Source organism: Ambystoma mexicanum, chromosome 3p (genome assembly GCF_040938575.1).
Source record: "Ambystoma mexicanum isolate Mex_15411 chromosome 3p, UKY_AmexF1_1, whole genome shotgun sequence".
NCBI lineage: Eukaryota > Metazoa > Chordata > Amphibia > Caudata > Ambystomatidae > Ambystoma > Ambystoma mexicanum.
In genome coordinates this window covers 757,709,604-757,736,759 of record NC_090925.1, presented here as the reverse complement: position 1 = coordinate 757,736,759, position 27,156 = coordinate 757,709,604, and the positions used below count along the sequence as shown (strand labels likewise).

At 45.0% G+C, this 27,156-nt stretch overlaps 1 long non-coding RNA gene across 2 annotated transcripts in view; it reads left to right on the top strand.

The window, feature by feature from the left end:
- The window catches only part of LOC138579595 (uncharacterized), a 71,970-nt gene that overhangs the window by 22,137 nt on the left and 22,677 nt on the right, over positions 1 to 27,156 (top strand). The window contains exon 1 of one of the 2 annotated variants that reach the window (XR_011304089.1): positions 6,991 to 7,116. The exons of the other annotated variant lie outside the window; for it this stretch is intronic. This is a non-coding gene — a long non-coding RNA (uncharacterized lncRNA). Of the gene's footprint in view, positions 1 to 6,990; positions 7,117 to 27,156 lie in introns of those variants that run through there. 2 annotated transcript variants of the gene reach the window in all.

Below are 27,156 nucleotides of genomic sequence, written 5' to 3'. Positions count from 1 at the left end.
TAGCAATCATATTGTGGTGGACATGCAAGCTGTACAGTATTAACTGCAACGCTGCAACAGTACTTAACATGGAATGCATGATGTAATAGGAGAAACAACACTGCGTGCAGTGCAAACTCAGTGTGACTCAACTGAAAGCAAGCAGAACAAAGCAAACAGGAAATAAAATCAGTGAATTGCAATACTAGCACAATGTACATTTGGGTCACTTATACAGGCCAAGCAGGATAGCTTGTGAACAAAAGATCACAAAATCTCCTCATAAGAACGTCACCTTAGCTGCAGATTGAAGTGAAAGAAATGTAAAAAAAAAATACAGCACATAATAAAAAATAAAAAAAAGGAGAACCAAATTGAAATTGAACCATGCAGCATGTTGCACCCCAAATGCAATTTCTTCCATGTCCCGGGAACCCCACGTGCCCTTGGGAGCAATGGATTGATGGCTTCCAGGTATATTTGAGGGCTATTGGAGGGAACAAATTTAACGATGATCTTAAAGAGGTTGCACTACTAAACTGTGTTGGGGCAGAAGCTCTAAGGATTTTCAGATCACTCCCTGAATTGCACGATGTAGAAGGTTGCTCTGGGGATGGTAACCGCAAGTTTGAGAGTGTGTTGGGGAAGCTTGCCAAACACTTTGGCAACAAGACAAATGTAGTACTGGAAAGGTACACATTTTTCTCCAGGAAACAACTGAAAGGTGAATCGATTGACGCATATAAGGCATCTCTTAGAGGACTCATGTCAAAATGTAATTTCACCGGCGTTGGGGATGAATATTTGAGAGATCAGCTTGTCTTGAACGTAGCTGATCCGCGCATAAAACAAAGACTATGGCAAACTAAAAACCCGTCATTAGAACAGGCTATGGAAATAGCTAGAAGCATGGAACTGGGTGATGGCTGCATGAAAGAAAGATTTGACCAGATTGAAAGCAAGGAGGTCAAAACTGTTCAAGATAGGCCCTAGGAGGAATTAGAAGAGTCTTTGGTGGCAGTGGTGAAGAGGATGTCAACCAACAGCTGTGGTAGAAACAGTTTTAGGAGAGGTAGAGTTACAGGGTATGGAAACCAAAATCAAGGACGCTGGCAAACATGTGGCTGGTACAAACATAATGACAGTGACAAAGAGTGCCCTGCAACAGCTGTGGAATGCTACAGATGTGGTCATGTGGGACATTTTGCATAGGTCTGTAGGAATGCACGCGGCAGGATCAGCAGATTTAACAGACAACCTTTCAACAGGATGCCTGGATGCACCGTGAGATTTGTCGAAGACGATCAAGGACGAGATGATATTTTGTCTGTCAGCCAAAGGAATACACAGGTACAAATACTCACAGTCACTTCATTGCAGCAATCTAAGGGACCATGGGTTGACATGCAGATAAATGGCATATCCTTGCCCATCATGGTGGATACAGGATCCCCATACACCATGGTGGATGTCAAGACCTTTGTTGGAGAATTGTCTGCCAAAATGCAGGACATACAAAGTACTGGGGTGAGAGCTACAGGATACGGAAAGACCCCTATAGATATCATTGGTTGCACATGGGTCAAGCTTAAGTTCCGTGATAGAGAAACATACTATAAACTCTACATAGCAAGAGATGGCTCATCTGTAGTAGGTTGGGAGGAACAGGCTGTTCTTCGGGTCAGAATTCACCCGGGAGAGGAGATTCCTATATTGAGTGTATTCAAGGACAACAGTGATATTAAAGCTGCGCTAGCGAAACAATTTCCCAGAGTGTTTAGTGAAAAGATTGGATTTTTGGAGGGTTTTCAACATAGGATTGTTCTAAAGAAAGGTGCCGTACCCATAGGACACAGAGTTCGAGGGGTTCCAATTGGTACGAAGGAGGCACTGAGAAAAAAGAACTTACGCGCCTATGTGAACAAGACATCATAGAGCCCATAGAGAGCTCGGAGTGGCTTGCCCCAATAGTGTTGGTAAAAACCCCGACAACTCTATAAGGATGTGTGTAGATTTAAGGGACCTGAATAAGAGCATCTGGGTTGACAGGCATCCCCTTCCTAACATAAGTGAATTGTTGACAACCACGAAGCCGGCAATGTTTTTCAGTACTCTGGATCTATCCTCGGCCTACCATCAAATTGCCTTGGAAGAAAGTTTGAGAAATCTCACATCCTTTGTCACTCCTTTGGGTGCATTTATGTTTAAGAGAATGCCGTTTGGACTTGCATCAGCTGCTGCAGTGTTTCAAAGGTTGATGTCACATCTGTTTGGAGGCTTGGAAGGGGTGCACTGTTTCCAAGACGATGTCCTGATTTCTGCTGTCACAGAAGAAGAACATGATACGAAGCTGATGGGGGTTTTACAGGTATTCCAAAAGTGTGGTCTCACTCTAAAATTGGACAAGTGCAAGATCAAATGTGACAGAGTGTCATATCTTGGTCACTCAATATATGACAAGGGAATCAATCCTAAGAAAGAGTTGATGGACACCATATTTGGCATTGCTGAGCCGGAAAATAAGGATCAGTGGAGGAGTTTCCTTGCTATGACGGAATATTATTCCAAATGTATAGACGATTATGCCAACAGAAAAGAACAAAGAATATGAGAAGTCTCATGAAGAAAGCTGCCAAATATGTATGGTCTGATGAGTGCAGAGATGAATTTGGAAAAATAAAAGCTGCCATCAACCAGGCGCCAGCTTTGGGGATGTTTGATTGCAAAGCTAGAACAATCATTTCAGTGGATGCTAGTAAGACTGGTTTGGGAGGAGTACTAGAACAACTACAGAATGAAAGCTTGGTGACAATTGCCTTCGCATCAAGAGTGTTGAAAGGAGCAGAATTAAATTACTCCACTATAGAAAGGGAAGCTTTAGGAGTGAAGTGGATCCTAGAACATTTTAGAAACCTGATTTGGGGTTTACCCGTTCTGCTGAAAACAGACCACAAGCCGCTGTTACATGTTCTCCAGTCTAGAACACCTCATCTCATATCGCCGATGATCAGACGGTGGATGCTTGACATTATGCAATACAATATCCATGTGTGCTATACACCAGGTGCACAAAATCAAGTGGCTGATTGTTTTTCCAGATTGTCAACCAGCCAGGGTACTAAGTCTGAATCCATGGATGGAGACATCATTGCTGTGGTAAACCCAGCCATTGCTAAGGATGAGTGGAAGAGTATGACTGATTCTGATCCAGAACAACAAGAAATCAGAAAAGCCATAGCTAGTGACTGGAAGAAATGTGGACAAGAACTAACAGATTTTGTGCAAATCAAAGAAGAGATATCCATGGACCGGGAACACATTTATAGAGGTGATTGTGTAATTCCACCTGTGCAAAATAGAAGGAAATTACTTGATTTGGCACATATGGGACACTTGGGAAGGAGTCTAACAAAAAACAGAGTAAGAAGTAACTATTGGTAGCCGAACATGTGGAAGGAAGCAGAGGAAATTGTTAAGAATGTCACCGCTTGTGCCGCAAGCGATAAATCTAAAGTTATAAGGAAAACACCATTGCAGCCAGTTGAGCCCCCAAAGAATGTATGGTCCAAGTTGGCGATAGACATCATGGGACCATTTGAGAACCTTGAAATGGCTAGGATATATATTATTGTACTAGTGGACTACACTTCGAAATGGACATAGTGGGGTGTATCAGAATCAAACATCACCACTGAGAAAATCACAAACTTTTTAACAGAAGTCTTCAATAGAGAAGGTGACCCCAAGGAGTTGGTGTCAGATAATGGGTCCCAATTCAAATCGGTGGAATTCCAAAGGTTCCTTAGAGATAGAGCATTTGAACATATTACAACCTCGTTATACCATCTTATTTCGAATGGGTTCGTAGAGAGAATGAATAAGATTGTTAAGAGCGTGATCCAATTGCCTACGGCCAACGCCCTCCCATGGAGAGAGACTCTTAAAAAAGCCCTCTATGCATATAGAACAACTCTGCATTCCACCACCAAGGTTGAACCTTTTACTATGATGCGTGGCAGAGTAGCATCCAACAGATTGAGACCTGCATGGATTTTCTTGGGCACAAAGAAACAAAGAAGCAAAATTGGATATGGATCATATTTTAAGGAATGTAAAAGAAAAGCAAGTCAAGTACAAGGATTATTATGACTACAAGAAGTGAGTTAAAGAAATGTTGATTAAAGAAGGAGATTGGGTGTGCATTAGAGAACCCAAAATGTCACTCAAAGGTGAATCCAGGTTTAGATTGCCGCAAAGAGTGAGAAGTTGTCATGGCAAGTCGGTATTATTGGAGGATGGGAGAAGATGGTCTTGTGATGATCTGGTGAGAATAGAAAATGACTTTAATAGACCAGGCACGAGTAAAGACATTGGGCCTCATTACAAATCAGGCGTTCCGGAAATAGCGGTGGCGGTAAACCCGCCGCCACCGTTGTTTCCGGACCGCCTGATCCCGACTCCTGCAGACGGAAGGTGATGTTCCCGCCAGGTTTGACCTGGCGGGTTTAACACCGCCCGTCTGCAGGCAGACGAGGAAACACCGGCAGCATTACAAGATGCTGCCGGTGTTTCCATGATCCCCATTCCCATTGAGTCCCATAGGACTCAATGGGAATGGGGATTAACACCATTCCGCCTCCATGATTCCCGGAAAACCGGGGTTGTAATGCCCCGGTAATTCCGGGAATCAAGGAGGCATAAAGGTAATACGAGCCCGGCGGTAACCAGGCGGTTTTACCGCCTCGGTTACCGCCGGACTCGTAATGAGGCCCAATGTCATGAATAGGAGTACAAGAGTGAATGATGATCCAGGAGTAACAGCAACGCCTAACCAGGCAAACAAAGTGTCTGGCAATACTCCCTGTAATGCAGGGAGTGAAGCTTTAAATGGGGGACTATCTAAGAAGAACCGCAGAATTATTCGAAACTTCAGCAATTACTATTTTTACTACCAGCATTCTTAAAAATCCACACGTATCCTTTTCAAGTATCCAGTATTATATAGAGATGTGGTTTTATCCATCTGTAAAGGTCGAAGATATTTTTGTCATCTTTCATTCCCTTTTCTTATTCCCTTGTTTGCCCTTCCCATCCCTTGTTTTCCTATTTTCATATTGTTTGTTTTATATAAAGAAGGGAGATGTTATGTAGTCATTGACATCACATCATGATGTCAGTGGAATGCAGAACATGTAGAATGTGCAGACGCATGTGATTCGAATGAGGCATTAGGGGATTTTGTAAGACAGTTCCTCCCGGTGATGTTGTGCTCCGGGGCCCTTGAATAAAGCTTATATATTAAGCTCTACTGTGCATAGTATTTTACTACAATTGCCCTAAGACTCATGAACCAATAACAGTATTCTGCTGGGCAGCCATCATGTATATATAGTGCTGTAAGCTATAGCTCCCAGGAATGACACAGAAATTGATAGCCAGGCAGGAGGCTCAGTGATGACAGATCTTGTCCCAACTCACACCTTCAGACCCGGTTGCACTCTGGGTAAACCAACCGGGGAGGGGTGGAACATTCTTGGTGCCACCCCCTGGATGTACATAATGGTTGCACTGGCACAGGCAAGGGGCATAATGTTTAGTGGCAACGCTTCTCAAAGTGTTGGCATGCAGCAGCGCTTCCAGCAAACATATATCGCTTTGAACTGCCCCACAGGAACTAAAAGTGGCATGGACTCCAGGCAAACACAATGCATTCCCAAATCACCGTTCTAGCTGCAATATCACCGGCACCATATAATATTGTGTATAGGTGAATATCTGGAAGGAGGATAGCACGGGGGCAACGCGCTGGTTTTGGAAGACAAACCACACAGAGCGACTGATGTTCAAATCCCGCATCCACGCTTAGAAACCGAACTCGTTTACATATTAGGCACGTTATAAAAACACGATTAAATAAATGTTGAAAAATGAGATATTTTTGCCAATACATTAAGGGGGTGATTTTCTAAGTCGCTGGAGCATAAGAGTAACGCCTAAATGCAAGTTTTAAGCGGTTTACCCTAGAGATTTGTGTGCTTCTGTTGCGGGTGATTTTGATTCTACTTGAAGGTGGAGTGGGCACACTGTACGGGAAATCCATTTCAGTTGCGCATTTCCGCTCTGCCTTCAAATACCACGTGGTTTCACTCCAGTGGGACATTTTCGTGAAATGTGCCTGTTTTTTTGCATCGGCTAAAAGCAGGGGGATTCCATACATGCCATCTGGCCATAAGGTGGCAATACCTAGCAAATTATTTAATAGGTGGGCGTACTATGGCAGTGTCTGCAAGATGCCTATCTCATGCCTAGAAAAGAGCCAAAGCTCTTGGCTTTGCCAAAGTTTGTTGTTCTTCTGAAGTGGTTTCTCCTTCTTTGGGCATTGTGCAGTGCTCAATTTGTGGGGGTGTTTGCCAGGGCTCAGTCCTGGCACTTATTTCTGAGCACCGGCACTTATTGTTTTACACTCAGTTTGATTATGATGTGGTGTTTTGACAGCTTATTTATTGTTCCTGTCAGTCACATAATAAATGTCTATAGAATTAGAGCAAAATGTAAATGATAATTGTGTTTAAAGACACGCTTGTCTTTAACATATTTTATGTGTATGTCGATTGGTATTTGTAAATCACACATCTGTCATTGCAACCGAGTACATCCGTCAACCACAATAAGCTGGTGGGAGATGCAGCTTTAACACCATAGATGTTGACAGCATGGGGAGCAGCTGTGGCTGGTGGCAGCAGAGAGCTGGGAGAAGCCCATCCAGAGGTGTCATGGGAGTTTTCGAAAATAATGAAGCACTGGCATAGTATGATTTGCTGAAAAGCTGCTCTGCATTGCTTGAGTCATGAAGTGATGTCACGGTTGGGGAAGCTGTGTCCCTTCTTCTAATAATGCTTGTCTGTGACATCATTACCATATCTCAGGGCTCAGGGACTCACTCTAAGAGGGATGACCAGGTGAGTCACACAGTAGGACATTTCAGTGTGTTGTTCTGACAGACCTTTTCCTTACTTCACTCCCACTCACCTGGTTCCTCTTTCTCCTCCTTTCCTAGTCCTGTGGGCTCCTCCAGACTCCTTCAATGCCTGCAGTTGAGGGCGCTGCTGCTGCTTCTTGTGATCTGCCTGCATTGGGGTGAGTTTTGTGTCTCATTGCTCCACTGAGCCCCCTATTTCAAGGTGGTGAGGAGGGGGTGGCACCAGTGGCCAATAATACACATCTGAGTCTGTGTTTATTCATTTTTGGAGCATTGCGATCAGAAAAAGTTGCAAGTGGGGCGCTAGGCCATTCATTTTTATTTTTTCATTTCAAATAAACAAGACAATGTAACTCCATAATACAGGATAATAAACAATACATAGTTGAAAAAGGAAGCAAAGCCGATGTGCCAGTAGATGTCATTGGCCAGATACCTCCTGACTTATTGCAAACACAATTTCATGCTGTTTTAAAGGGTTCACAATGTGTGGTGGCCCTTAGACCTTAGCTCTGTCCACTTTTGACAATAAGGGGTGTTTTGAAAATATGGTATGGCTGTCATGCGCTGCCCACATGGAATCCGTGTGTGTTTGCCGGTGGTTATCTTTCACACCCGTTTCAGTTATTCTGGGACACCAGAGAGGGGGAGGGGGTCTGCATTATTCCAGCTATTGCAATAGAGCCATTGGCCAGTACCATTAGAGCGCATCCTTCTTTAGCTGGAATCAAGATGGCCGAAATAGAACATTGAATTTCCCTCTATGCTGATCATTTAAAACTTTATGTAGCTGGTCTCTTAATGACAGTCCAGACTTAATTCTATGGAGCCCTTTCATGGGGTGAATAAAATGAAATCTGATATATTGTCACTCCATAGAGGAACATATTTCAGAGTTTGGATAAGATTAACATTTTCAGAGTGCTTTAGAGATATTCAAGGATTTGTGTACCCAACAATATTACCATATTATATCGGATACATTGTCCCCCACTACTGCAAAACATCCAGGTTGATCTGGAAACATGGAATAGTCTGCCGTTGCCAACGTCTCGGAGGGTTTATGCCCTGAAAACGAATGCAATGCTGAGGCTTATTTTTTTTAAGACAAATGAACCCAGCAGGGATTCTCAACTAGACATTGCCCGGCCGCAATAGTCTTAATGTCAGGTTTATATGGAAACCTAACCCGGAAAGTGACCAAACCAAATGTAGGCCTGGGATTCACAGATGTCTCGGCTGATCCTGTGACTGCCCAATTACTCCATGCCAAGAAATTGATGATTTTAGACAATCTCACTGTTTGGAAATAGATTGAACAAGACGTTCTGTGACTGTAAGGGGTCAGAAATGAGAGACAGACACAAAGCTGTCATAATTTCACTATCATGCCTCTTTATTAATATAAAAAGTTTGGACAAAGGCCTCTCTGTCGCTATCCTAAAGAGAGTTTCCCTACCTAGAGAACCAAAACTAAAGATCACTCTGTGTCTTGTCAGCAAAACATATACACTGTCTTTGTGTGCAAAACATAATACTTGCACCCTCATATTAGAAATGAACAACTAAGGGTGCAAGGAAATGTCTCTGACTTAGGTTGGGCAAACAGTGTTTACAATTAAAGCAAGTAGATACAGCCAACAAAAATAGTGTTTTCCAAGGAGAAACCCTTGGATCCAGAGGGTGGTTCCCTTCCCCTGGATTACTTAGGTAGGATGGCAAAAGTTTCTCTTTCAAACAACAGTTTCTTAAGGATGGCAAAAGTGTCACTTTCAAACAGCAGTTTCTTAAGGATGGCACAAGTGTCTCCTTCAAACAATAGTTGCTTATGGATAGCTTCCTGGTATACTCCCCTGCCAGGAATCCTTTAGTAGGTTCTTTAGATCCACTGGTATAATCTCCTGCCAGGTAACTTTCTCCAATTTTTTTATTTCTTATTTAGAGTGGATTGCTTGGCATGCTCCCCTGCCAGGAATCCCTTTCTGGGGTTGTGCATATCACCTGGTATATTTCCCTGCAAGGTATCGTCCCCCAAATGTTCACTGCCTGATGTAATCCTTTCACCAGGACTTCTTACCTGAGTACTCTCTCTTTTAGTATAGCACAGATGTACCACTTCACTGTGCTTATATTTCTTTGGCTTGATGAACTATTTGTTCCACATTGATATATCATACATGGAGACTTGTTCAAGTTCTCTCTTTCAACTTTTTCATAAGTATTAATTTCCTTGGGGTAACACTTGCTCCAACTTTCCTCACATTGATATCTCACACATGTGGACTTGTTCAAGTTCTGTCTTTTCAATTTACTTGGCCGGAATTTAAATATTCTTATCTGCTTACATACCTGTCGATATGCCCCGGAGTCCCCAATGGCACTGGGCAGGCTCACAGTTGTCTGGCTCTGTCTCCAACCTGTCACACGTTGCAGCAGTGATGTGTCTTCTCTGGGCTGGCGTTTCTCACACTGTAGACCTTCTCCCAGCTCTCCTGGCAGCTCCACGTTTACCCACCAGCAAGACTGCTGCTTCCCGGTAGCTCTGCTGCTGCTGCCGGCTCTCCAAAGGTACTCCCATGGTGCCTGCTGTGTCTCTCCTGGCCTCATGCCACACCGGTATGTAACACTTGCGAGTGGCTGTCTGGAAGTGCCTGCTTTCTCCAGCATAGTCCGTTCCCATACTGATGCCCTCTCCCTCAATTCTGCTTCCCTTTTCTCTGGTTCTCTTTCCCTGAATGCAGACATCATTTTTAAATGCCCTGCACCCTCTGACTTAATTACAAAAGCTAGTCTGCATGTTTAGCTTTGTGTTTTCTTCAATCCACATTAACTCTGCCTTCCTCTTCCTCGTCTCAGTACTTGAGATTTTATGGGAGTTGGAGTCCATAGGATTTCTGGAACTTCTAAAGTGATATTGTTTAGGATTTCTGTTTAGAACAAAAGCATCACAGACATGCAACGTTAAGTCTGTGTTATGTATATATGAGGTATGAAGGGTATTCTGCCTGGAGTGTTTGGTAGGAAGGGATTTGGGGATTTTACAACAGGAGGGATTTGTATAGTGACAGCAAGTCATTAAGAACCTAGGCATTACGAGGTATTTTTCTCTGGGAAGGGAAGCATGTTGTGTCTCTTCTGATGGGGCCACCACCTTCCCTCGACAGCCGTCTCCTCCCACATGATCCTCCTTCATGGTACCACCCCCAGGGTCAGGATCAGGTAGCGGCTGCTGTCAACTGGCCATGTGGGAAGAGATCCTTAGCGGGGATTCAGTGATGATTTTACAGGATTCTTCACAGTGACCTTTAAGTCTTCACCTCTTGATGTTCCTCCACCAACAGAAAATCCCAATACATATTTTTTTTAAACTGTATGGGATACTTTCTGAAATGCTGGTTTAAAGTTCATAAGAAGGAAGATATGTCAGCAAACTAGGAGGAACAAGATGGAAGGTGTTGGCGTACTTGTCATGCAACATATGGTACTTTTGCTGGATGGGGGTGACTTGCATGCAGCGATCTTCCCGGTTTTGAAGAATGGAGTGGCAGATTGGAATTCTGTATTCTTGCAGGAGTCCAGCAACTGGATGTTGGACAATGAGGTGTTCTGGAAAATAGAGGACTTGTGGGGGTTCTTCATGGTTGTCTTGTTCGCAAGTCAGTTGAAAGCACAGGTGAAGGTGTTTTTACAAATGGAGACTGACCCACTATAAACAGGTGTGGACATCTATCCGCAGGTTATGATGGAAGAGGGCCTATGCAACTTCCCGTCATTCACTATGATAGCACAGATGCTGGTTAAGTTCAGAGGCCATGCCTTACACATTGGTGATGTTGACACCTTTTTTGGAGTTCCCAGATTTGGTTTCCACTGATAATGGAGATCATGTTGGCGAGCCTCTGCATCCTACCCAATTTCCAGGACCTGAGTGTCTCTTTCAAACAACAGTTGCTTAAGGATGGCTTCCTGGTACACTCCCCTGCCAGGAATCCTTTAGTAGGTTCTTTAGATCCACTGGTATAATCTCCTGCCAGGTAACTTTCTACAATTTTTTATTTCTTATTTAGAGTGGATTGATTGGTATGCTCCCCTGCCAGGAATCCCTTTCTGGGGTTGTGCATATTACCTGGTATATTTCTCTGCAAGGTATCGTCCCCCAAATGTTCACTGCCTGATGTAATCCTTTCACCAGGACTTCTTATCTGAGTTCTCTCTCTTTTAGTATAGCACAGATGTACCACTTCACTGTGCTTATATTTCTTTGGCTTTATGAACTATTTGTTCCACATTGATATATCATACATGGAGACTTGTTCAAGTTCTGTGTTTTAACTTTTCATTAGTATTCATTTCCTTCGGGTAACACTTGCTCCAACTTTCCTCACATTGATATCTCACACATGGGGACTTGTTCAAGTTCTGTCTTTTCACTTTACTTGGCTGGTATTTAAATATTCTTATCTGCTTACATGCCTGTCGATATGCCCCGGAGTCCCCAATGGCACTGGGCAGACTCACAGTTGTCTGGCTCTGTCTCCAACCTGTCACGCGTTGCAGCAGTGATGTGTCTTCTCTGGGATGGCGTTTCTCACACTGTAGACCTTCTCCCAGCTCTCCTGGCAGCTCCACGTTCACCCACCAGCAAGACTGCTGCATCGCGGTAGCTCTGCTGCTGCTGCCGGCTCTCCAAAGGTACTCCCATGGTGCCTGCTGTGTCTCTCTTGGCCTCATGCCACACCGGTATGTAACACTTGCGAGTGGCTGTCTGGAAGTGCCTGCTTTCTCCAGCACGGTGTGTTCCCGTACTGATGCCCTCTCCCTCAGTTCTGCTTCCCTTTTCTCTGGTTCTCTTTCCCTGAATGCGGACATCATTTTTAAATGCCCTGCACCCTCTGACTTAATTACAACAGCTAGTCTGCATGTTTAGCTTTGTGTTTTCTTCAATCCACATTAACTCTGCCTTCCTCTTCCTCGTCTCAGTACTTGCGGTTTTATGGGTGTTGGAGTCCATAGGATTTCTGGAACTTCTAAAGTGATATTGTTTAGGATTTCTGTTTAGAACAAAAACATCACAGACATGTAACGTTAAGTCTGTGTTATGTATATATGAGGTATGAAGGGTATTCTGCCTGGAGTGTTTGGTATGAAGGGATTTGGGGGGTTTTACAACAGGAGGGATTTGTATAGTGACAGCAAGTCATTAAGAACCTATGCATTACGAGGTATTTTTCTCTGGGAAGGGAAGAATGTTGTGTCTCTTCTGATGGAGCCACCACCTTCCCTCGACAGCCGTCTCCTCCCACATGATCCTCCTTCATGGTACCACCCCCAGGGTCAGGATCAGGTAGCGGCTGCTGTCAGATGGCCATGTGGGAAGAGATCCTTAGCGGGGATTCAGTGATGATTTTACAGGATTCTTCACAGTGACCTTTAAGTCTTCACCTCTTGATGTTCCTCCACCAACAGAAAATCCCAATACATATTTTTGTTTAAAAACTGTATGGGATACTTTCTGAAATGCTGGTTTAAAGTTCATAAGAAGGAAGATATGTCAACAAACTAGGAGGAACAAGATGGAAGGTGTTGGTGTACTTGTCATGCAACATCTGGTACTTTTGCTGGATGGGGGTGACCTTGCATGCAGCGAGCTTCCCGGTTTTGAAGAATGGCGTGGCAGATTGGAATTCCGGATTCTTGCAGGAGTCCAGCAACTGGATGTTGGACAAGGAGGTGTTCTGGAAATTTGAGGACTTGTGGGGGTTCTTCATGGTTGTCTTGTTCGCAAGTTAGTTGAAAGCACAGGTGAAGGTGTTTTTACAAATGGAGAATGACCCACTATAAACAGGTGTGGACATCTATCCACAGGATGTGATGGAAGAGGGCCTATGCAACTTCCCGTCATTCACTAAAATAGCACAGATGCTGGTCAAGTTCAGAGACCATGCCTTACACATTGGTGATGGGGACACCTTTTTTGGAGTTCCCAGATTTGGTTTCCACTGATAATGGAGATCATGTTGGCGAGCCCCTGCATCCTACCCAATTTCCCGGGCCTGATGCTGGGTCGAGCGGGGAGAGTTAACCAGTGCCGTTAGAGGGGCAGCTGGAGTTGAGAGCATCACTGATTTTAGGTGGCAGTGGACGGAGTCAGGCCTTTCATTGGAAGGAAAACAATTGTTATGGGAGTCAAATGCCCCATCGAAATGTAGTCAATATGCACAGGGCATGGCGTGGTTTTTGATGCCATTCGGTGGATTGTGGATCCCTTTTTCGAGCACTTTGTTGAAGGTGGTGAATGTTTGTGGGACTAATAATGCAGAGAGGGCCATGATTTCGGCGGGAAGTGAATTGGTGAGAAGCCAAGCTGTGGCTCGGAAGAGTATAATTCATGGATTAACGAGGGTTATGCTAATACAGAGCCTGACAAAAGCAGAGGCACGGTCAGCTCCGGGCCATGAGTGTGGTCCTATAGATGTTTTAAGGCTGGCCAGAGAAAGAGGACTTGGATGTGAGGTGTATGACTTGGAAGATAAGTTGTTACTGTGCTCGATTTCATTCAGAAGGGCACATCTTCCTCTCCTTCTGTGACCACTTGCCTCCAGTTGGCACTTTTCCATAATGTGTCCCCAAACCTCCCCAAACTTGTGTGCAGCTCTATGACCACGGATGGCCTTTCCATGAAACCTGACCTCTCATTCCATCCTTGCATGCCTTCCAACCACTCTACAATCTCTTGTCAAGGAAATAATAAGGAAGTGGTTGGGAATTTTGAGTGATACACTGAAGAATAAAACAAAATACCAAGTATTGAACAGCCCGTCAATAATAAAGCTTTATCTGTAACAAAATACAGATACAAAATACGCAAGAAGGTCCTTAGTTACCGAATATCAACTGGATTGTTGCCCCAACAAAATCCCATTAAAGAGTGTCAAATAGACTGTCACCGGCACATGTTTCGCCCCAAGCCTCTATCAAGGTCTGAACCTATTTCTTTCTTTAGCTCCATTAGTAGGCATCTACATTGAATTAAAAGGATGCTATGCATTTGGGTACTATGAAGGCCAATCATCTGTCCGTAAGAAGATCCAGTGGAGGAGCTGAGTGCAAACATTGCCCTGGAGTTCCTCATCCGCCAGTATAATTCATCTCGTGAAAGATGCTGCTGGTACAGTAGTAAGGCCAGTTAGCTGCAGTGTGTCTCCACCATGGCACTCAGTGGGTGGGGCACCTGTTGCACGAAAATGTGTATAACTTGAACCTCACTGCCTCCAATCCCAGTAGGATAGGACTGATTGATAGAGATCTATATGCAGTTGGAGGGTGACAGGAGCTGCAGATAACACAAGGTGATAAGTTCCAATCTTAATTATAAAGAAGCACAGTGGGTTCATGTGTTCACTTCTGAGGTCTCTTTGCATCCTGCAGGTGGTAGGTTTGACTCCAGTTGGGCGCTAGCTCGGCTCTTTATCCTTTTGAGGTCAGTAGAACCAGTTACATTGAGCTGTAGAATGATAGCATGTTGTTTTGTGCCAAAGGACAATTTGGGTTGCGGTGCACATTATGGAAATTGTAGATACTGATATCTATTTTATATGTGATTTGTAATTTGTGCTGACTTTATTTCCCCTTGGGCCCTGGTTAATGCTGGGTTGCTAGATAGTGTCATCATATGCCTAGACACTTATACCATTTGTCAGCTTTTGCCATTACATGACCATACTCTACTATTATTTGCCAGTTATATCCATAATGTTCTCTGCTATTAATGCCATAGGGCAGGTGTAGCTGTCATATAAGAGGTATTGCAATCAAATAGCCAATACACTTTCGACATTGGCATATCCACAAAGAGCCCAGGTACTTACACCATTTCCAGGTATTGATATAAAAATAAATACTGAGTACTCACATCTGGGCAGGGTGAGATCTCAGAGGGGTTGATGGGTCACTATGCATTTCATCTTTGAAAGTCAGGATGCAGCCTCCCCATGCCCCATGTAAATGCTACTTCATAGGGGTGTGAGGTCCCTGACATACATTGCATGCAGCAGGTCACAAAATTTGACTCGCCACTAGCAATAATTACTTCTTGGAGAGTACGAAATGGTATGCTGTCTGGTCCTATCTGCGCTCCAGTAGGTTCTTGCTGTCCCATCTGGACCCTGTGTCTTAACCTCTATGCCCCCACCGACCTGGCTAAGGGCCGTTCCCCATCAGATGTCCCAGTAGAGCCGGCATGCAGGTGGACAGGGGGAGTTCGATGGGTGGAACCCGGCCGGCCTGCACAAAGCCTTTGATGCTTTTACAAGAGGCCTACCTTTCTGCAGCCAACCTCCTGGGTGCAGCCCCTGCCCTTGGGCAACTTACCTTCCAGGAGGGTCAACCCTGCAACTGCTTACCAGAGGACCCCGGGGGTCCCTAGCTGAGTCCCCATCCCTTCCAGGAGGGAAAAGCTCTATCGCTCCCCGTCCAGAGCTCCAAGACAGCCGTATGTTCTATTGGAGTGCAACTGGATTACCTGTTGGCTTCCAATAGTTATCACTTGCTAGATTATAGACCCTTTGCAGGGGCTTTATCCCAGTGCACCTGAAGTTAGTTAAGAAATTCTACTGATTAGACTCCAGTAGACAAATAATAAAAGTGTTGTGCACCTCCTTTTCTCTCCGACCGTCCCCCTGCCCAGTGGCAGTTCTGGGGTGCCCCGGTGGGGTCCACGTCAATAAGAGGAGGGCAAACCAGTACCGTGCCCTGGCCAGAGCTCCAGGGCATCCTGGGTTGCTGTCCCCTCCCTTGGGCGCCTGCCTCTCATGTGGGTTGGCCAGCTACCTGCCCAGCAGAAGTCACTGCACATCCAGGGAACCTGCCATTTCTTTGTCAAGGCACCAGGGACCCTTCCAGACCAGGCTCATTGGAATACATTGACCTACCAGATGGACGTGCTACAAGCCCAGCCATCTGGTAGTCGGCCATAGGTATGAATGATAGGGCCAGATGGCCAGCTTTCCCTGGAGGTCCGGATGTCGGCCAATTTAAAATTATTCTCCTGTTGCATCTGTAAGGAGGCTGGTCACTTCTCCCCCTCTGTCATTCAGAGTACACAGATTACAAGAAAGCTTAGTCAGCTTGCCCCAGAAAACGGGGTCCTGTCCACTTGATTCCCACTGCCACATCTGGGCTCTGTGGCGAAACCACTGCACCTCCCTCCACTCCCCAAACCGACCAATGGCTGTGCCCCACGAGATGTCCCAGCAGTGCTTGTCCTGCTAGGGGCGCACGCTGGCACACAGCAGAGAAAAAAAAGCCTTTTCCAAGAGGCCAACATTTTTCCAGGCAACAGGATTCCAGGCCGACAAGAGAACCTTCAGCTGACTTGCATGCAGACCGCAGGGTGGTCTGTCTGTGGGCCTCCCTGCAATCAACGCAATCAATTTGGCGCACTTGGTCTGTCTAGGGTTGGCCTTCTTGGCTGTTGTTTCAAGCAATTAGCTTCCACCCGCCTTATGTCAGTGTCGACTTGAGGGTATGCCCCCTTTGGCAGGGCCCCCTTACGTGGGTGGCTCTCCCCTGCAAGCATCCCGGCAGCTCCCTAGTGGTCAGATCACAGTGGATGGGTCGGGTGGTGCTAGTCCTGTAAGCCATACTGTTTCCCTTTCACCACCAAGCCTATTTCTCTTGCAGTTCGGAACAACTCTTCCATGGGGTGTTGACCCATGCAGAGAGCGGAGGCACGTGGAGAACGGAAGAGCGTGCTGAGCGGAGGAACATGCAGAGTGAAGGAGCGTAGATAGCGGAGGCGCGTGGAGAGCAGAGAAGCATGAGAGCGACTGAATGGGGGGAACGACTGAGTGAGGAGAGCGACTGAATGGGGAGAGCGACTGAGTGGGGAGAGCGGTTGAGTGTGCAGAGCGGTGGGGGGAGCGACTGAGTGGGGGGAACGGATGAGTGTGGAGAGCGGATGAGTGTCGAGGGCGGACGAGAGTCGAGGGCGGACGAGAGTCGAGGGCGGATGAGTGTCGAGGGCGGATGAGTGTCGAGGGCGGATGAGTGTCGAGGGCGGATGAGTGTCGAGGGCGGATGAGTGTCGAGAGCGGATGAGTGTCGAGAGCGGATGAGTGTCGAGAGCGGATGAGTGTCGAGGACAGATGAATGAGGAGGGCGGATGAGTGCGGAGGATGAGAGAGCTGAATAGGAGACCGAATGAATATAGATGAGTGTAGATGAGTGTGGAGGAGGAGCACTGCTGGCGGACGAATGTGGAGCGCGGATGAGTGTGGAGGTTGGTTGAGAGTAAAGAGCGGACGAAAATGAAGAGCAAATGAATGTGGAAGACAGATGAATGTGGAGAGCACATGAGTGTAGAGAGAGGTTGAGTGTAGAGAGAGGTTGAGTGCAGAGAGGGGAGGAGTGTCGAGAGCGGATGAGTGTCGAGAGCGGATGAGTGTCGAGGACAGATGAATGAGGAGGGCGGATGAGTGCGGAGGATGAGAGAGCTGAATAGGAGACCGAATGAATATAGATGAGTGTAGATGAGTGTGGAGGAGGAGCACTGCTGGCGGACGAATGTGGAGCGCGGATGAGTGTGGAGGTTGGTTGAGAGTAAAGAGCGGACGAAAATGAAGAGCAAATGAATGTGGAAGACAGATGAATGTGGAGAGCACATGAGTGTAGAGAGAGGTTGAGTGTAGAGAGAGGTTGAGTGCAGAGAGGGGAGGAGTGTGGAGAGCTGAAGAGCGTCCAGAACAGAGGACCGTGCAGAGCGGAGGAGCGTGGAGAGCGAAGGAGCATGGAGAGCGAAGGAGCGTGGAGAGCGAAGGAGCGTGGAGAGCGAAGGAGCGTGGAGAGCGAAGGAGCGTGGAGAGTGAAGGAGCGTGGGAGCGGCCGAGTGTGGAGAGTGGGCGAGTGTGGAGAGCGGCCTAGAGTGGAGAGCGGCTGAGAGTGGAGAGCGGCTGAGAGTGGAGAGCGGCTGAGAGTGCGGAGAGCGGCTGAGTGTGCGGAGAGCGGATTAGTGCGGTGAGCGGCCGGGTGTGCGGAGAGCGGCCGAGTGTACGGAGAGCGAACGAGGGTGTGGAGAGCGAACGAGGGTGTGGAGAGCGAACGAGGGTGTGGAGAGCGAACGAGGGTGTGGAGAGCGAACGAGGGTGCGGAGAGCGAACGAGGGTGCAGAGAACGAACGAGGCTACGGAGAGCGGACGAGTGTGTGGAGAGCGGACGAGTGTGGAGAGCGAACAAGTGTGTGGACAGCGAATGAACTTGTGGAGAGCGAACGAACGTGTGGAGAGTGAACGAGTGTGTGGAGAGCGAACGAGTGTATGGAACGAACAAACGTTGTGGAGCGGACGAACGCATGGAACAAATGAGTGTATGGTTGAATAGTGCATAGAGCGGATGTGAACCAAAACACATAGAACAGACCTGACCGCTCAGAATTGCGCGACGTGCATATTTTGTTTTGGAATGCAAGGAATCTTTGAAAGAGCATACTGCATATCACACCCCACGCTTACTCTCTCCTTACACCACCATTCAACTAGAACACAGAGATACTATGACACCATTCGGTATAACTGTTCTCATATCAACATCAGCCGCTCACCCCCCATCACTCTAAGTAAGCATGGCTGGTCTCACACCCCCAGCCAGGCGTTTCTCCTCAGGCCTAACGCCGCCACACTCGGTCTGGATAATTCCAGCCAGACCGAACACATATCCCTGATCTCTAAACCACCACACCTACCGCTAAGAAGCAGCTACCACATAAATTCCGCACCAGCTGCACACATACCGGTGCGCACAAGCACCTTTGGACTCTCTCTAATCTTTCCACTGACCCGAACTTCGGTTCCCAAGGGCGTTCAACCTACCAGCGCCTTCAGACCATACCAATGGTATATAAGGCGCTATACAAATGCAAAATAACAATAACAATAACATTGCAAAAACGCCTCAGGTGAGGATCTTCGTGGTAGTAGCAAATATTCAAACGAGAACTTTGAAGGCCAGAGTGCAGAAGCAGAGCAGGGAAGGCAGTCAGGAGAGAAGAATAGAAGAGGGGGAAAAGAAGAGATAGCCTTTTTTTGATGGAAGTGGAGAATTTCAGTCTTACAGGAGTTGAGCATGAGAGAATGAGATGTCATCCAGTATTTGATAGCAAAACAAAAGAGTTCATGGCTGGAATGTTTAGAATAAATCTTGACCTCTGGCATTGCTCTGGGCAACCCTCCAGACCATCGTTCTTCGCCTGCCAAGCCATTACAAAAGGGGAAAAACCATATGCAAATCAGGCTTGGTCCCACCCCCAAAGGGGTAGTCCAGCCCGAACTACTAGGTCACATCCCTTTTGCACGAGACCACAAGCATCCCCAGACATGTTTCAGCCTTGTTGGGCGTCATCAGTGAGGAGTAGCTTGGGTCTCTAGGCCCAGCAGGCAAGGGACCCACGTCTGGGCATACCCTTCCCACTCGGGATGACAATAGCAAAACAGAAGAGTTGATGGCTGGAAGGTTTAGAATAAATCTTGACCTCTGGCATTGCTCTGGGCAACCCTCCAGACCATCGTTCTTCACCTGCCAGAGGTGGGGCAAAGCCTGATTTGCATATGGTCTTTCCCCTTCTCTAATGGCTTGGGAGGCAAAGAACAGTGGTATGGAGGGTTGCCCAGAGCAATGCCAGTGGTTAAGATTCATTCTAAACCTTCCAGCCATCACCTCTTTGTTTTTGTTTTATCCAGTATTTGATGGCAGAGAGACAGTTAGACTTTTTTGACCGTAGCTCGTCAGATAAGGAGGGAAGGAGAAGATTTGAGTGTCTTCAGCAAAGAGTTGATAGGAGAGGCCATAAGAGGAGACCTAGGTGCCAAGAGCAGAGGTATAGAGAGTAAAGAGAAGAGCACCCAGGACTCACCCTTGGCGAACAACAACTGTTTTGGGGATGAGTAGGGAGGTAAGGTTGTTCCAGGACACCTGCAAGTGTCTGGGGGCACGATATGAAGCAAACCAAGTGAGGATCGTTGATGGTATCGAAGGCAGCAGAGAGGTTGAAAAGAATAGGAATAGATTAACTCAGTAGAGTGCATAGGTCAACAGCCAAACTGAGGAAACGATAGCTCAGGGGCAAAAACGTTTGTCTTGGAAGAAAGGCAACACAGCAGAGAAAAAAAAGCCTTTTCCAAGAGAAAAGGACTGTTTTGAATCCCAATGCCCAGTGTAGATACTGGTCTCTCCGGCATTAAGTGTGTTATAAAAGATTAAATAATTGAAGAGGATAACAGAGGTTGTGTGTGTCAAAGAACTCCATGAATCTGTTGAAAACTACAAGCTCTAAGATTTTGGAATAGTGAGGTAGTAGAGAGTCGGGTGGTAGAAAAGGGGGTTCTATGTAAACGTGGTCAAGAAAAAGCAGTGAGATGGAAAAAGTCACCTGCAAAATGTTGTGGTGAAAATGTAGTGATTACATCAAAAATATGAAAGTTGTAAAAATGGCTCAATAAAATTTTTGCCTAAAATAGTATGATTGTAAAAGTTAAAAATAGCAGCTATAGCTGGAAAAGTATGATTCGTACATAAACAGACTTTAATACAGAGTTTACTGTAATTGACACACACTGAGGAAAAGGTCACTGGATTAAAGCAAGCCTGACACAGAGCATGCAAACGAGCTGTGAAGGAAAACAAATGTGATGGCAATTAATAGACACGAGAAAAGAATGGACACTAGAAAGGAACAGACACAGGAAGGAACTTGCCATATAATTGCCATATAAATAAACTTGTTCCAATAAATTACAGGTCACATGTTCACTTCCCCTTTTGATTCTGTTCAAAGGTTTGGGGGTTTGGCAAAAGGAACTCCCCGATAAAAAACAACCTTGCCTGTATTCAAAAACCCAAAATACCCAAACGTAGAAAAGTCCTACAAATACCTCTGTATTGACGCCAGCTCTTGCTCCAGCTCGGCTGCAGATTTCTTCTTTTTGAATTGGCAAAGTCAAAACATGCAGGTGTGGAAAATGTAGAAAATTCATAGCAATCTGAGCATGGTCTTGAAAACTGCCTGTAGCGCCATGAGATCAACGTGCATTGCAGTGCGTCTGTTACAGCGATCATTGGATCGAGTGAAGCACAGAGGTAAGCGCTGGATGTTTCCTTGGAAGACACAGTGTGAGACAGACAAGCTAAATGATACAGTACAATAGTGGGTGAACATAATATTTACACGCCTGTAATCCATTTTTTTACAGTGCATGTGTGATTTGTAACAAAGCCTAGCCAGTTATATATCATTAAATTGGAATTGAATTAAGTGGAAGTATTATTACAATTAGATTAATTTGATAACGGTGGTAAAACTTCTTATCACATGTTCTGTTTTTTGTCTCTGTTTTTTCCTTGGGGCAACGTTGTGATAAATGGACTTTTGTTATGTCATTTAATCTTATTTGTGTTATGTTTCCATCACACATTGTTGACTATGTTGAATGACCTAATTCAATTTTTGTGTTGTGAAATAGGACCAATAATAGGGTTTCGCGCTGATGAAGGAGAATGCTAACTCCGAAATGCATTGACAATTAAGCCCTATATGTATTCAAGTGAATGCTGGCCTCTGATTTAAGAATAAATAATCACGGTTTTGAATACGTGTGATTGAATCACGATAAGGATTTTGCTCTTTAATTTTGAATGAACTTACCATCTCTAACAATTCCTATTTTTGATCTAACTATTCTTTACACTCTCAACCATTGCCTGTAGTAACCCCTTTGGGATACAGTTTACGAGTGACTGCTTAGCTAGATGATCTACATCTAGCTTTGTGCATTGCTGTACGTTGAGTCTAGGTGTCTCTGGACCCCTTTTCAGTCAGCTCCTTAAAGAATTGCCTAAAGAACCACAGTTGTGGTATCGACATTTTCAACCATCTGACAAAAGCAGATTAAGTTACGTAGGGCCCACCTATCTGCATAGCAATTTCAACCAGGAGTAACATAGAGCGCTAGGAAACAGGCTCTTCAGAAAAGAGGAGGGCTTTGAGGTTAGATTTAAATAGTGGTAGAGTTGGAATAGTACACAGAGAGAGAGAGAGAGTAAGAGCATTCCAGAGTAAGGGAGCGAGGGGAGGAAGATGGGGAGGGAGATGGCGGAAACGAGAGGGAGTGCAGGGAACTCATAAAGGGGTAGCCCTGAGAAGAAAGTCAAGAATCTCCTGAGTGTTCGGGCAAAGGAAGACATTGTCCCATGAGGGTAGAGGTGGTGGAAAAAGTGAGCCCTTGAGGGGATAGAAGTTAATTTACAAGGGCATTTTGAATGTTGGACATTCTTTAAGCAAAGTAAAGAGCTAGATCATTAGCAGAAAGAGTAGAGATGGAAGAGGGATAAGGGGGTGAGAGAATTGCATGGAGAGAATTTTGGAGGGACTTAGGTTAAGAGCATTGAGATGAAATGAGAGAGATAGAAGTCACCTTTAGCAAAGATGAGAGCAAATTAGTAGTTTTGAAGAGCAGACAGGTAGAGTTGGAGATCCGAGGAGTGTCTAGATCTTTGACAATTGTGAAGGTTTTTCCTCATTGTTGTTTTCAGAGTGCGGATGGTATATGTATTCCAAGGCCATGGAGGAGAGGCTTCAAGAGTGGATCTAGGAAGGGGGAAGTAAGAGGAGAATGGAGCGATAAGAGCAGCGTTAAAGTTAGTGAGGATTTTATCAGTGTATGGAACAGTGAATTATGCATTGGAGGAGAGCGAGTGACATAATTTGGATACTGCCTAGTTAGGGTTTAGACCTCTGCGTAGCACAGAACTAGTAACTCTGTCAGTGATAGACCTCTTTCGATTCAAAGATGATAAGAATGAAACTGGTGGCTTGATCCTTTTAGGCTTATCGGCGGCATTCAACACCGTTCATCATCAGATCATGTTAGAGAGGATCTATAACATAGGAATCCAGTGCATGGTGTGGATGAGGATTAAGTCATTTTTATAAAAGCTCACACATCAGATTCAGCTGGGCAAGTTTCTTTCATCCTCCTCCCCACTAGACTGTGGAGTGCCTCAGGGATCAACCTTATCCCCTCTTCTATTTAATCTGTATCTCAACCCTTAATCAGGGTGCAGAACTAAGATTGGATAAGCAGGAGCTAAAATCAGCTCCTTGATAACCAGTGACCAGGTGCTACCCAGGTGCTAGTACACAATATTAATCAATTCTAACTTTCACATGTGATGGAAACATATCATTTTGTCAATTATTTATGACCCCTCAAGCTTTAAATGTTGTATAGATGTCTCCTAAAGTTTATTAATAGATTGTCATAAATGCACAGAGTTACATTTACATAGGTGAGTTTGTTCCACAACAGTTGGCATGGGGAGCCAAAAGTAGCTCCTGGTAGTGGTTGGTGACAAGCTAACCATGTCCTACAAGGCTACACGCAGGAGCTAAATAGCTCCCAGCTCCCTTGAATTTCGAACCATGCCTTAATTCACATCCTCCAACAAGCTGATGACACCTTCTTTAATTATCCAGATAACACCCAGATCCTGGTAGACTTGGGAGAGCACAACCACCTTTCAAGTAAGATCATGAACTGTCTGTTTTCTATTAAGGCCCGGATGGACATTAACTATCTAAAAATCAATCCGGATAAAGCTGAGGTCCTAGTTATAAATAAGAATTATAGCCTCTGTGAACCCCAACATGTTGGCCTGACTCTTTTGGGCAATGCCCTCAACCCAGTACAGATGTGAAGAACCTGGGCGTTGTTATTGACAAGAATTTGTGGCTTAATGCACAAGTTACCCCAGTAACAATGTTTTGTCATTTCACTATTGGGAAATTTAAGAGCATCTTTTCCTACCTAGCACAATCACGTCAGGTTTTAGTATGCAACACCCTAGTTTCCTCACACCTCGATTTTAAAAATGCCATTTACTTGGGTTGGCCAGATTATGCCACCAATAGGCTGAAAAAGGTTCAAAATGCTGAAGCAAGGCGCTTAAGCAAGCAAAAACAACTCCAACACATCTCCCCAGTAATCTGCTCTTTGCACTGGTTGACTGTAAAGAACCGAATCACCTTCAAAAGTACGTGCAACATCCAACAGCCAGACCTCTAGCAACAAAGCACAACACCTTTGCTAAGGCACGCTCAGCAAGATTAAGTTGAGACAGAATACTGAATCTACCAATGTACAGGAAAGCAAGAGCTGGTGGCCGCTCATTCTTGGTTCAAGCCTCAAATGCTGGAACACCTTACTTGCTAACCTACGGAAGGAATCAAACCTCCTAACCGTTAAGTTGACCCACAGCATATTGAATATTTTTGTTCAGCTAGTCCTGTCTAGGATACATATAGAGCCACGTAGATTGCTCCCCCTGTGCCACCAATGAGCCAAGAACCAGGCGGGGGTTTAGAAACAATATACATTTATTTAAATGATAGGTTCCATGAATATTCATGCCACCTTCTCTGTGGCACAAAACAAAACTTCAATACACAACACACTTTTTTTAATCTCAGGTATAGGGAACACAGGTCAAATAAACAGTTCAAAACTCTTGTCCCACAAACCCTTTTGACGTCAAAATTAAATAATACTGTGGCACATTACTCGGGCATAAGCATTGCTTGATACGGTTCCAATTTAAAACAACTGCACAGTTTGGGTTTTCAAACCAAGTTCACATGCAACACTTTGCATGTGTCATTTCCCACCACAATTGAAAATGCTAGCAGTTTTGAAATCACACAGAGGTTTGTGAATACCTTGGACTGATAGAACCCTTTTCCTTCTTCACCCCCAAAGCAATTAAAAATCTTTCTTCTATCAGGGTCACTTTTTCACTACCAGGAAAGAGTGTGCATTTTTCAATGGAGAATTACACTTGGTTTCACTTGGCAAGCACTTCTCTCCCCAGCACCAAAATCCCAGGCTTCAGTTATATTCAGCCCCCACCTGTTTAAAGGCAATTGGCCTCATTACAAGGTCAGCAGTAACCCACCGGTGTTATCGGCGGGTTGCCACCGACCTCATAACACCATTTTGCCGCCTAACATCCCAGTGCCTCTGGGACATTACAAGTCCACACGACCTCATAACACCGTTTTGCCGCCTAACATCCCAGTGCCTCTGGGACATTACAAGTCCAGACGGCCCGGGGTGTCAGGTGGCAGAAACTGTAAGTCCCCATTCCCATATGACTCCACAGGAATGGGGACATGGAAGCATTGGCACCACTGCTAATGGTGCTGGTGCTTCCATCAAAACCATGACTGCAGGGGCTGCTGCTCCCACAAGCCCCCCCTAGTGTCAATCTACATGGGAGTTCATTAAACTAATATTCAGTCAAATATGCTAAGGGTCTGCACAGCTGCCCCCCACCCACTATTCAGGGAAAATATTGAGGCAGGCAGATGCCCCATTCACTTGGTCTTGTTTGGATTAATCTACTTACATTGGATTTCTCTGTTTTGGGTGCCCAGGAAAGTCAGCAGGGCTCCTCTTTTGCAGAGGCACAGGAGTCTGGTCAGGCACTTCAGTCAAAGATAGTCACCAGCATCGATAGATCATTTGGTTCTCCTTAATCATAGGACCCACACAGCTTTTAGGCTTTCCCAGTTCTGCTGTCTACCAGGTAAAATAATCCTGCAGCAATCTTTCATCCAAAGAGGTGATCTCAGGCAGCTGAGCTGTGTCAGGATTCACCCAGATGGATTATAGCCAAGTCTCCTTCAAGATTTTTAGACAGCTCTCCTTCTAAGAGCGAGGGCTTTTTACTCTATAAACCACACCTCCAAATATTAAAATTACAAGGTGCAAGTTTATGGTTCAGATTTTTCATTGGAGGTTTATCCCCTTTTCCTCCCCCCAATGTCGAACCCCTCGCCTACCGATAGCCTCTACAAGTACTGAAGTTGAATTGATGGAACACATCTACTAGCATTTACCATTCAGACTTTTCAGATTTTTTACCCAAAAATCCTAACATGACAAAAATGTGCAATTTACAAATAAACATCATAGTGTCCATATATTTATGTTCTGCTTATCATGATAGATTTATCAAATTGTCTCCCATTCGAGCAGGGTATTGCACGTGCAAACTGTGCAAACTGTGGGCTTGCACCCTTTACGCAAAAAGTATAATAATAGTTCTGAATGTACCATTTTCTACCCAGATATCTAATTTAATAAGCCACCAGCTTTCCAACTTTCAGTTTCAGAACACTTTCAAGGAAGCTTGAAACACATTTTCAATTATAACCTGAGTCCCAAAAATGACATTCAACAGCATACTAGGGTCTCAGTTTAATTTCTCAATTTAAGTTCCAGGCAGAGGCATCTGTTCCAATGTTGATTTAACCTGCAATTATCCCATTAGCCAATCCTCCCAGTCAGGGTCTGTAGGGGAGCTCCTTAGCCTTCAGGCCACATGGCCCACATCTGCCTTCTCAACATCATGAGGCAGTACTGTCATTTGTCCTTCAAATCCACATTTTAAATGTAAAGGTTTGCATTTTTAAGAACTAGCCATCTAGCAACCTCCCCATAAACTCCTTCTGCTATACTCGCAAAGAGATCTGACTTCTAGATAAAGAGCCAAGCAGATCTGCAATATGGGGATGCCACTTGTGTGTTCTGCCTAGCTACTGACTTTTTTTTTCAAGAATCAAAACCTACAGTCATGCATTTCCTGTGCTCATAAGAGATCTAGATGTTGCATCGGAAAGAAAATAGTCTTTTCAATCTGTGGCATGTGTTTTTCAGGTGAAGTCTTTTATTTATTTTAATAAATTGCATCTCACAGTCATTGTTCAATGCCCTTCTGAATCAGTGTATTTCTTCTTTCACACAGCATTTTTTCCTTTCTTTTTAATGGGCCAACTTAAAGGGGAATGCTGCTGTTTGTTTTGTCATGCACAATGGGCATTCTCACTCCAGGTATTACATGCTGCAAAATGCACACACCCTTCCATTGAACATGATATCTGTTTCTCTGTTGAGAGGTGGGCCTTAGTCACATGAAATGAAAGATGCTAATATGGCTTTGAATTTTGCATGCAAGTCCCAGTTTGTACTCAAAATTGTCATGGTGCACAGCATTGTGATGTGCGGCAGTTTCAACAAAAAATGCCTCTTTTTGTCTCTCAACCAACAATGTAATGTGCCTCTCCCTTCTGCAATCTGATTTAACTTTTTAGC